The sequence below is a fragment of the Elephantulus edwardii genome, unplaced genomic scaffold (assembly GCF_000299155.1).
Source record: "Elephantulus edwardii isolate Elephantulus edwardi_28Jun2011 unplaced genomic scaffold, EleEdw1.0 scaffold00082, whole genome shotgun sequence".
Taxonomy (NCBI): Eukaryota; Metazoa; Chordata; class Mammalia; order Macroscelidea; family Macroscelididae; genus Elephantulus; species Elephantulus edwardii.
The window spans coordinates 171646-184304 of NW_006399832.1; the positions used below are offsets into that span (position 1 = coordinate 171646).

Consider the following 12659-nt stretch of genomic DNA (forward strand, 5'->3'; position numbering starts at 1 on the left):
GGGCTTCGTCTGACATACTTTGGACATGTTGCCAGGAGGGACGGGTCCTTGGAGAGGGACATCATGCTTGGGAGGGTGGAGGGACAGCGCAGGAGGGGAAGACCCTCTATGAGATGGATCGATTCAGTGACTGGATAATCGGGATGGGTGTGTCAGAGGCAGTGCGGTTGGCGCAGGATAGAGCCGGGTTTAGGGCTGTTGTGCATAGGGTCGCTATGAGTCGGAAACGACTCGACGGCACATAACAGCAACAACAATGTAATATATACATATACATATACATATACATATACATATACATATACATATAAAATGAGGTTGGAGACTGCAGAAGCAGCTGAACACTGTAAGATGGGCACGCTTGTTTTTTGGTTAGGACCAATGTGAGCATTTGCTTGGGAATGATTATAAAATGAATGACATCATGGAAGCCTTTGGATTTAAAATTCAGTTGTTAGTGTTGTTTTATTTTGTGGGAACAGTCTTCTAAGTCAGATAATACTCTTCTGTCAAATTGCCATACTGAGGTAATCTGGGTTTGCTATCATGCTGAGCCTTCTGTCTTTGGGATGTCAAATACCATAATAGTTGCCCATGGTGAACAGCATTTATCCACTTCCTAAACCACATGCCTGTGGAAACTCTATGAACTTGTTGAAACAGCAGTAGTTATCAAAAGACTTCAGGTCTTTTGTTCTTAGAGTTGCTATGAGTTGTGATCGACCTGAGATCGATCAATCAACAACAATAACAACAGTGATTATATTATTATAACCACCAGAATTGTGATGATGGAGAAGAGTATTGAGTCTATCATGGGTTGCCAAGAGAATAAATAACACGGTCCTGGAGAGGGTGAAACCAGATTGCTTCTCAGAGGAAAGGATTTTGAAGCTCTGTCTCTATATTTTGGGCATGTCATCAGGAGGGACAGTCTTTGGAGAATGACATTGTGTTTGGAAGTGTAGAAAGTCAGCACAAGAGAGGAAGACCTGCTGGACAGGATAGATTGACACAGTGACTGCATCAGTGGGGTTGGGTGTGTCAAAGATTGTGAGGATGGCACAGGATAGAACAGGGTTCCGAGGGTCACCATGACTCATACTCAACTCTGCAGCACTTAGCAACACAACAACAACAACTGCAGTAATTTACTGTTTGGCCATGGTAGCCATCATTACAGACTCAGTATAAGTCATCATTTTACATATTTTTATTGTTATTCCTTCTTGTGCTTGTTTTAAGAACATCTTCCCACCTGTCAGATTACTAGTCATTTAGCCTAGAGACCATCCGGAATATAAGACGTGTCATTTTATCTTTTTATTTTGTTACTTACACGGCTCATGCCCAAAAGAGTTCTCTTATTGTTAGATGCCATCGAGTCAATTCTGACGCATATACAGATGGAAACCTTGCCCGATCCTGCACCATTCTCCAGTGTTCACTGTGTGCAAGCCTATTGTTTCAATCACTGTGTCATCCCATCTGGTTAAGGGTTGTTGTTTGTTGTTGGGGGCTGTTGAATCTGCCCTGTGAACAACAGACCTGAACCCTGTCCTATCCTGAGCCAACCTTATTGACCCTGATACACTTGAGGCTACTGCTGCAGTCACTGTGTCAGTCCGTCTGGTTGAGGGGCTTCCTCTCTTTTACCAGCCCTCCAACGTTCCAAGCCTCTCCTAACAACATGCCCGAAGTGTGTGAGGCAAAGCTTTGCTACTTTGCCTCCAAGGAGTACTCTGATTGCACTTTCTCCAAGATATATGTTTGTTCTTTTGGCAATCTGTGAAATTTTCAGCACTCTTCTCCAACATTACAGCTCAAAAGCAACAATTCTTCTGTCATCTTTATTTATTGTCCAGCTCTCAGATGCATAGCAAGTGGTCAGAAAGGCCATGGCCTGAGTCAGAGGATAAAGGCCTCTTTGAGGATAGACATGTGAATATAATGGTTTTATTTTTACTCGTTGTTTATTCATGGTATATCTTTATATTTCCTACTGTCAATTTGAAGGTTATGTTTAAGACTGTGTACAGTGTTTGTCATATAGCTAAGGATAGAAATAGAACTTTTCAATATCACCTAATAACCAAAGTCCGATTTTCACATCTCTGTTGATATTCTCCTCTCTAGTTGAGTCATCTCTGACTGATGATAACTTTATGGAAATTAGAGTGAAAAATTACCTGGTTTTGAGTTATCTTCATGATTATCAGTATGTTTGAATCTGTTGCTGAAGTCAGTGTGTCAGTCATCTCCCTTCTGTGGCCTGTTTTACCAAACACAGTGTCCTCCAGTGATAGGTCACTGAAAGCGAGTTGAAGTCTTACTTAATATTCTGTGATCCCTACAGATTTCATTGACTAATTTTTGGAAGTAAGTCACTAAGCCTTTTTTTCTCCCTAGTCTTTTTCAGTCTGGAAACTTAACTGAATCTTGTGACTCCGCTGAAATTGGAAATACCAGAAATGTAGCTTCTAACATCATACAAATGTGCAAGCTACCACATTTTGACAAACTGATAGGTAGTATGAATTTGGAAATGTGACCAAAGTAAATATGAATTTGGAGTTGTGAGCAAATCAATATGAATTTGGAGAGGTGAGCAAGTAAATGTGAGTTTGGAGAGGTGAGCTGGCTGTGGAGTCTGGCCCTCCTGACCTTCATCTCACATGCCACCCTTCCCCACCTCTCTGCCATCATCTGCAGACACATACCCACACATGTGGACATCAAGTGCGGCCGAGATGGAGAGGAGGTGACAGGGGTTTCTCCTTTTGTGGTGTCAGAAGTAATCATATGTTCTTAATGGTATGGAACATTGGGAACTTGTTGGAAGGATATTAAGTGAAAAATGATTTTTTCTTTGTGATTTATGCTTTCAGTAAGGCAAGAAATAAGACAGTAGAGGATGCTATCGGTCATGAAAATTACATGTGTATACACACTACACACGTGTGGTGACTGGAAGTCTAAAAGCTGTTTTGGCTGGTAAACATAGCCTTTGTTCTGGGTAGAATTAAAAATAAAACTCACTCCTGTCCAGTTGATTCCCACTCATGGTGACCTTCTATCAGGTCTCTGGGACCATAAAAGCTTAGGGGAGGAGACTGCCTGTTGCCAGTCTGTCTCTCTTGGAGCAAATGATGGATTTGAACCATTGGTCTTTCAGTTAGCAGCTCAAGACATAATGCACTACCCCACCAGGACTGGGTAGCAGTGTACTTATCTAGAAGCTACAATATTGTTAACATAGATAGGAGACAAGTGGATGTTGGGAAAGCAATGAATAATCACTGTGCTCCAGCCACTTTTTTTTATTGGTTTGCTTACCAAAGTTCGTATACATTGTGTTTCATGCTATTCTTCATTCACATTGTGTTTCATACAGTCATTCTCATGCATTATGTTTTATAAAGTTAATCACCATTAGACCTTGCCCATCATTACCCTGTCTTTTTGCCTGGGTCCTTTCCATTTACTTCCCTGTTTCTACAGTGAGGAACCCTTATAGTCTTGCCACACTCACACGTTGTTGTTGTTGGGTGTCATCAAGTAGGCAACGACTCACAGCAACCCCTGAACAACAAATCTGAATCTTTATGTATCCTCCCTCATGCTCGTGACAGTAACTGCCATTGTGGACTTGAGCATGGTAGTGGTCATGAGACGGACTCACAGATATCAAGCAATCCACTTACTCATTTAAATGAAGGAGGTATTTGATGTAATAAGTTGGCATATGGCATCAGTTGCCACTAAATCATTTCTGACTCCTGGGTACCCTATGTTTGCCAAGTAGGGCTGAGTTCCATGGGGATCTTAAGGACTGAATTTCTTAGAATATAGATTGTCAGGCTTTTCTTCAGAGGTAACTCACACCTCAAGCATTTTATTGCTGAACTCTGGTGATACCGTCTGTAGGGAGCTGTACTTCTAACTCAAAGGTCTTGCCTCTCTGGTTCTTTGAACCCACCAGCTGCTCCTTGGGAGAAGAAGGGGAAGCAATTTCCAATGTGGTTTATGGTCTTGAAAACTCAGTAAAAGATCACCTTTGAGATGGTTCCTAATTGAAAATAAAGAGTTGAGTTAATTCATTGCCCACTTTTTGCATGTATGTGAGGTGACCTAAAGTTCTATGTATGGCTTGGGTCAGGTGTACCTTAGTTGTCAGATTAGTATTATTTTTAAATTTTTTATTTTTGTTTGCATACAAAATTTATATACGTTGTGTTTCACACCATCCTTTATTCACATTCTTTTTCATTTATTCATTCCCATTCATTATGTTTGATAAAATTAGCTACCATTGAGCGATGCCCGCTATTACCTTGTCTTTTCAGATCCCCACTGTATCTTTCCCATTTCATTTACCTGCCTCCCTCCACCTACCAAATTGTGCAACCTCATGATTCACCCCCACTCATCCTCACCCCTCTTCCCCCACCTCTTCCCCCCTTTAACGCTCATACCTGTTTTACTAGTTATCCTTCTAATTTTTTTTAATCCTTTCTAATGGTCTTATGCAGTATTTGTCCTTATGAGTGAGTTAGTTTACTCAGCTTGATGCTCTTCAGTCTCTCCCAAAATCATGGCTCCTGAGTACTGTACAGTAGTCCATCATGTGAATGGGCCAGAATTTTGCAATTCATTCGATTATGGTTGGACATTTGTATTGTTTCCTTGTTCTCGTGATTGAGTAACACTGCTATGAACTTCGGTGTACAGATCTTCATCTGTGTCTCAGTTCTACTTTCCTTGGCTATTCCAGTGGAATAGCTGGGTCATATGGAAATTCTACATTCAGCTTTTTGAGGAAATGTCAAACTGCCTTCCAGAGTGGTTGTACAGAATGGTACAATCATAAAAACATTCTGCACAGTCATAAAAACAGTGTATGAGAGTTCCTGTCTCTCCACATCCTGTCCTGTTAAACTTTGCCACTGCTACTGGAGTGAGATGGTATCTCATTGTTGTTTTGACTTGTATCTCTCTTATTAGCAGTGATTTTGAACATTACTTTGTGTGTTTTCTGTGAAAAATCTTTCCATGTCTTATGCCCATTTTGTAATCGGTTATTAGTCTTTTTCTTGTGGAGGCCCTGGAGTATTCTGTAAACTTTTGTTATGAGACCCTTGTTTGAGATGATATTGCCAAATGTTTTTTCAGTCAGTAGGTTTTCTTTTCACCCTGTTGGGAAAAGTTTTTGATGTGCACAGGAATTTAATCTTTAAAAGGTCCCATTATCACTTCAGCTTGAACTTACATATGAGTAGTTGGTGATCTGTCCCACAATCAGCACCAGGCCTGGTTTTCACTGCTGATACTGAGCTTCTCCACCGAGTCTTTCCACAATTGTAATCTGTTTGATTCCTATGCATGCCATCAGGTGAAATACATGTGTATAGCCTGCGTTTATATTTCTTATAGATAGATGGGTTAAATTCTGGGCTCTCAGTTTTGTTCCATTGGTCTAGGTGCCTGTCATTATACAGTAACATGCTGTTATGGTTATTGTAGCTATGCAGTAGGTTTTAAGATCAGGGAGTACTATGCCTCCCACTTCATTCTTGTTTTTCAGAAGTGCTTTGCTTATTTGAGGTCCCTTTCTTCCTCAAATAATCTTGCAAATTGTCTTTGCTATCTCTTTGGAAAATGAATTTAGTATACGTATTAGGATTGTGTTAAATATGTAGATTGCTTTTGATAGGATTGTAAGAGTGGCATTTTTGCTTTTTAACGTTTTGTTGAAATCTTTTGAAGATTTACCAAATGATCATTTATATATCACAAATTATAAATTAGATCTCTTTCACTTATGCCACATAAACCTAGCTTCTTGAATTATTTCTTCAGCATACAGATTGAATAAAGATGATGAAAGGATAAAATCTGAATATATACCTTTTTCTGATTTTAAACCATGCAGTACAGCTCAAATGACACCTCTTGATGTATACACAGTTTTCACATTAGCACAGTAAAGAATTCTGGAACTTTCATTCTTTGCTATATTATCCATGTTTGTTATGATCTACACAGTCAGAGGCCTATGCATAGGCAACAGGTGATGAGTAGATACTTGTTAACACATTGCTGCACACTTTTAAATTAACGACCATGCTTAGAAACACTTTTTTTTTTTACTATCGATGTATTACCGTCATTTGTGGCAACGTTTAATAACCAATCTGTTTATCTGGTTTCAGAGTCCCTTTCAGGGAAAAATAAAGTCAGTTTGGTCACTTGCATGTAAGAGCTACTGGTTTTAGCTGGTGGCATACTGGTAAAGAGTTGTGCTGCCTGCTTAATGTCAGATGGTTTGAATCCACCAGCTTCTCCATGAAAGAATGTTGGACAGTATCCTTTGATGCAGTTTATAGGCTCTGAAAACTTTTGGGGGTGGGTGGGGGAGGTAAGCTATGATGGCAATGAATGAATTAATGGTTAGAAACAGCTTTATGGTTTATTTATACCTCAGAGAACCCATAAATGTAACACAGAAAATACTACAGTTAGTTTATTTTCTTCTAACAACAACAACAGATCATTTCCCTAATATTTCACTCTAAGCACAGAGAGTTGCAAATTATCCCAGTCAAGAAGGGGGAGGAGGTTGGTCTAACACTGGAGATACCGGATGGCCTGGACTATTGGGGGCCTCCTGAGGAAGACAACAGATAGCTTCCTGGTTTCTTCCAAGTTAAGGCTTCCATCATTTTAATTTTGATTGAATGAATATCCAAATGTGTTTTCTAACCCACCATGCCAGTACATCTTTGGATTTTCAGTTGTTGATGGAGATCTCAACTATATAGCCTTCTCACCAGGACAGAGACAAAACAAGCTCTTTCTGAGAATGCTTCTCTCCTCAAGCCCCCGGCTTGTGGTCCCTTACTTCACCATGGAAGGATCCCCAACTGTCGACTTTGCCTTTTTGCCTCCACTAGGAGGTAGAGATGAAGGGCAAGGAGGGCCTGGGGCAGACCCAGGCTGGGTTGACCCCCGATCCTGGCTGAGTTTCCAGGGTGCCTTGGGTGGGCCAGGTATTGGGCAGGGAATTGGACCAAGTCCTGAGTTCTGGGACATGCCTGCGTGCTTCCTGCCCTTTGAGTTCTATGGAGGCATGGCATACTGTAGACCTCAGGTTGGCTGGGAGCCACTCCCCCAAGGTGACCCTGAAATCCTCATCCAGAGAGCGAAGCAGGGGCTGGAGTGAAAAGCGGCTCCAAGGGACCCTCCCTGAGCCCTGTGAGACACTGCTCCTTCATCTGCTGGGAAAGTGCTCAAGGAGAAGCTGGATGAGATCAAAGATGAGGTGATCAAAACTAGGCAGAAAGATCAGAGCAGTTTGCTAAACTCTTAAAGCAAAAGAGGATCCCCCAGGGGTATTCTCAAGCTGATGTGGGGCTCACTCTGGGAGTTCTCTTTGGGAAGGTGTTTAGCCACACAGCCATCTGTCGCTTTGAGGCTCTGCAGCTCAGTTTCAAGAACACCTGTAAGCTGTTGTCCCTGCTACAGAAGTAGGTGGAGGAGGACAGCAAGGAAAACCTCCAGGAGATAAGGAAAACAGAGACCCTCCTGCAGCAGACCCGAGAGAGAAAGCGGACAAGCATGGAGACCCCAGTGAAAGGCAGCCTGGAGAGCCTGTCCCCTGCAGTGTCCCAAACCCACCCTGCAGCAGATCAGTCACATTGCCCAGCAGCTCGGCCTTGAGAAAAACATGGTCCGGGTGTGGTTCTGAAACTGGTGTCAGAAGGGCAAACACCAGGTGGTGACTACTCCCAAGGAGAGGATTTTGAGCCTGCTGGCTCTCCTTTTCCTCTGGCACCAGGGCCTCATTTTGGTACCCAAGTCTATAGAGGCCCTCACTTTACTGCTCTATGTTCCCAGGTCCCTTTCCCTGAGGGGAAAGCCTTCCCCGCTCCCCAGGTCTCTCCTGTGAGCTCTCCCATGCATTCCAACTGAATTAAGTGCCTGCCCTTCCTTGGAATGGGTGGCAGAGGTGAGGGGAGAGTTTGGAAATAGTCCTGATATTTGTACCAGGGCTTTTTGGTTTAAGTTCTTGATTCACTAAGGAAGGAAGAAACTGCGGGGGTGGGGGGGGGAGGCATGAAACGGGGTAGGAGATTTGGGGTAACTGGTTCAAGAAAAAGTAGCGTTTAGTGATGCTTAATTGACCCCCACTTCGTCTTAACTAAAATAATCATCACCTTGTTCTTAAATAAAATACTTGGGACCTAGTTTAAAAATCCAAAAGAACAGGCCACCGATGCTGTGTCTGGGGAATGTGACCTCTGCCTCAGCCCAAGTGTTGTCCATTCTCTGCCCCTAGCTGGGGAGACATGCTAACCCTGGGCTAGGAGCCTGTTATTTGCCATTAGAGTGGCAAATAGAGAAGTTCTTTGGTAGAGCAGGAGAAAAAAGTGGAAAAATGAAAAAGAAATGAAAATATGTAAGTTGGAGGATACTGAGGATTCAGGGGCAATATCCTTCCCTCCTAGGTGGGGATTCTGGGTTTGACTTGTGGCCAGTTCCTGTACCCACGTCACCTCTCAGTGGAGACTTGCATGTTGCTATGATGTGGAACTGGTTACACTGGAGCTTTCAGGCTCAGAAGGGCTAGCGAGAAAAGCCTGTGATCACCTTCTGAAAACTAGCTATTGACAAACCCAACAATACTAGCAGCATGTGTAGTTATACTGAGCTAAGTATTGGTCACTAAACTATTCCAGATGTAAAAACATAATAATAATCAGAAGAAAATTAGCTGGATTTGATATTTCACATCGTAGTACTGCATAAAGTAAACAATCCTGGTCTTTCTGAGGGCTCAATGTACAGACATTTAATTCCCAAGAGTTTAAGAACCAAAAATAATTAATGCTCTTCATTTAAAAAGTGTTTCAGAGGCTTATGCATAGGTTCCTCAGGGACTTGGCATCTAATGGTTGTCTGTTTCTAATTTCCATATACAATATTATACATGTGACATGAAGACAAAGATAAATTCTATTAGTGCGTCACTTACTCATCTGTGCCACATTGTCTGTGATGTTTGTTTTTTGTGTTGTTCACCAGCGCTAAGGTCAAACCTTTCTACTTTTCCAGAGTACGTGCTTTTCCCTACCTTAACAGTTCTTAATTTTTTGAGGTAACCAATCTGTAGGGAGCTCTGGTGGCTTAGTGGTAAGGAGTTGTGCTGCCATCGCAAAGGAATGGGATTCGAATCCACCAGCTGCTCTGTGGAAGAAAGACAGGCAGTCTTCTCTTACGTAGTCAACTACCTCTGAAAATCCACTGAGACAGCTATGGGTGGGATCTGACTTGAAGGTATACAACAACAATTAATAAATTTGTGATGAATGCCTATTGTTAGGTTGGCAGGGTAGGCTGTTGTTGTTATGTGCCATCGAGTCACTTGCAACTCATAGTGACCCTACGTACAAGAGCTCTATACAAAAAAAAAAAGAGCTCTATATGCTCTTCTATCCTTTGCCAACCTAGCCATCTCAAACACACTTATTCCCACCACTCCAGTCACAGAATCAATCTTGTGGCCTTGTGGCAAGAAGCTGCACTGCAAACCTTAAGGGTAGGCTGTAGCTTTAATAATTATCCTACTTGGGATTCTGTCACTCTGAATAACAATAAATGGAAAGGTCAGCTTTCTAGAGCAAAATTCTGGTGTGAAATCTCCTGATTTCACAATTTTATCTTTCTGGCATGAATCCACTCTGGGTTTATCAGCGCCATCTCTATGAATGATTTGGTAACACTCAGGTTCGGTAAAGAAAAGGGGAGCCTGTAAAACGCATTGGCTTAAGGAGAAGGATGTAGGCCTGTCTCTTTCCCTATAATTACTAAAGTAACCCATCAGCCTGTGTGTTAGTAAGATTAGCCAGAGGAACTTACGTGGCATAGTCAGTAAGGAGTTGTGTTGCCAGCCCAAAGGTCATGCCTGTCTAGTGGTTCAGATCTACTAGCAGCTCAGAGGGAAAGTCCCCTCTCATGTGATTTACAGCCTCAGCTTGCCTCGTACAGCTTCTCTTCTGAAATAATTCTTGATGGTAGAGTTGCATGGAGCATTTTTCGCAGTTTCATCTGTGGATAATAAACATTTCTGGAGTCAGTGTGCCCAAATGAAAGCTGAATGGATCCTTCATCTCAGATACCACAACTCTTGCCTCTATGTTGTATTGTATCCAAAGATTTTGACTGATGGGCATTTGAAAATAAATTACTGAGCCTTTATTGCCTTAGCTTGGGGGGGAAACAAACAAACCCCAAACCTCCAATTTATTGTTTTCCCATTGTTTCTGGCTCATAGTGGTCCTGTAGGATAGAGTACAACTGTCCCCCAGGTTTTCCAAGGCTATGTATCCTTACAGAGGCCAGCTACCATATCTTTCTTCCACAGAGCCACTGGTAAATTTATACTTGTCCAACTTTTTGTTAGTAGCTGTATGCTTTAATCATTGCACCACTCAGGCTCTTTCTTAGTCTTGGAAACTGCACTGATTATTTCAGTGTCAGAGTCACATACAGACTTCCTCTGATAGATGAGAGTGGCTACTCATGGGGTCTTGGTATAGACTGGAAATTGAACCCAAGTCTCCTGCATGGAAGGCAAAAATGATATCACTGTACCACCACTGCCTCTTTGCCTCTTTGGTTTAAACAATAATTTTGTCTCCTAGATTTGACTTTGTTTTCTATCCCATCTCAGGCCAAGAAGCAATCTTCTATTAGGAACCCATCTTTTGCCAGTTCAGATGCCCCCTCAGCCCTTTCTCTCATATATTTCTATGTACAGTATTGTGATGACATGTGTTTGAACCCATCAGAGGCTGAATTAAGCTCTTATTTTCATGAAGGTTATTTCTGATGCTGATTTCTCATTTTCCCCTTTTCATTCCCCCTATACACATATATTCCATATACACACTACACACTCTACTACCCACATTCCCAATGAGTCACTTTAAAGGGAAACTTTCTTAATCTGGCTGCAGGGAAATGTCTTTGCTCTTGACTACCGTGTGAAGACAGCTTGGTTGGCACCGGACCATGGTATTTCAGCTGTATGCCTCACTTTTGAAGTGTGTTGGTTAAAGCAACAATTCACTCTTAAGTTGTGTTTTCCATTGAAATGTAAATTGCTTTATACCCATTCTCCTTCTTTCAGAATTCACAGGAAGAAGACGACAGGTCTTATGCCACAAGGGTGAAGGGAAAAACTTTCTCCCAGGATTCCTTTCTTTGAAAGATATAATCAAGATTGCAAATGATTCATTTAGGCAGTTCTGCTTCAGTTCTAGAGGTCTTAATATATTACAACAATATAAAATGTTCTCTGGAATTTTACCAGTAATTTGGGGGAGGAAAGATGACTTTGTATCTGGATTTAATTCCTGAATTAATAAGCTGCCATTGCGCTGGCATGCTGAATTTTTTTTTTTGTCGTTGCTATTGTTGGGTTTTTCTTTTTTCTTTACCCACCTGTGAGCTACCTTAAAGCATTTATAAATTAGTGCTTTAAATCTAAAAATACAATTAATGCCCTAGGACTTTATACTTTATTTAGAGTGCTTTTAGAGAACATTAGGACCAAGGAGCAGTGAAGTGGATATGTAGGGAATGAAAGATTCAATAATAAAACCTCAAAGTACCCCTTAAGTGCCCTGACCAAAAATGTGGCCTAAAGCATGATGGAGATCATACAAAAAATAAAAAAGCAATTTTATTGTTACTGCTGTTAACAGCCAACAAGACACATTCTATATTATAGGTCCTTTTAGAAGTTTTCTGTTGAATACGGCTTTATTTCTATTCTGACTTTCAAACATGACAATTACATTTTTAAAGTACTGTGGAGTAAGTGTGACAGGGTATATTTAAGATTGACAGAATGCATTGGGTGGCTGTGAGACCAACAGAATAAATAACCTTGAACATTTTCTTTAAATAATAGTATAAAATTGTTTTCCAAAATAGCTGATTTCTTCAATAAATAACTACTTCCTTTACCGTCAGACCAGGAAAAGAATGGGTGGCACATTTGCTGCTGTCACTGAATGTTTTTTGGCTTTGGGTTTTTTTTTTTTTTAAATAATTTTTTCATGGTGATCTTAATGAATGTTTACAGAGAAGGTAGATTTTCATTTATTCATTGTTGACATTTTATCCCCTCTCCCTCTCTTCCCCTGTCACTGAATGCTTTCATCAAAGATTCTGTATAATAATCTTGATCAAAGAGGGGAAAATGCAGGAGAAAATTTCAACTTTTACTGGACTCTGGACTTTCTGGTGGCCTAGTGGGAAGAAGCTGCACTGAAATCTCAAAGGCATGTGGTTTGAATCCACCAGCTGCTGTGCAGTAGAAAGATGTCTCTGAAACCCTACCGGAGGGTCTTTTAGGGTCTATTCCAACTCAACAATACTCAACAATGACCACAAAGGCAAGATTGACCCCTCAAACTGAGATAATCTTTAAACCTTTGATTGTAAACCAAAAGTATTTCCTAAAGTCTTTTTTTAAATTTTTATTATTTTTTTTTATTGGGAAAAACATATTGGGGGTATAAGGAGGTGAGGGTTGGGGGCAGAAAGGTTAGGATGGGCCAGGATGCAGTTGCAGAGCTACACAGTTTGGT

General features: G+C 41.2%; 1 protein-coding gene and 1 pseudogene across 1 annotated transcript in view; both read left to right on the top strand.

Annotated features, from left to right (window-relative positions):
• The window catches only part of IQGAP2 (IQ motif containing GTPase activating protein 2), a 392955-nt gene that overhangs the window by 36636 nt on the left and 343660 nt on the right, over nt 1–12659 (top strand). The gene's annotated exons all lie outside the window — the stretch shown is intronic.
• On the top strand, nt 6908–7971 carry LOC102844498 (annotated as a pseudogene).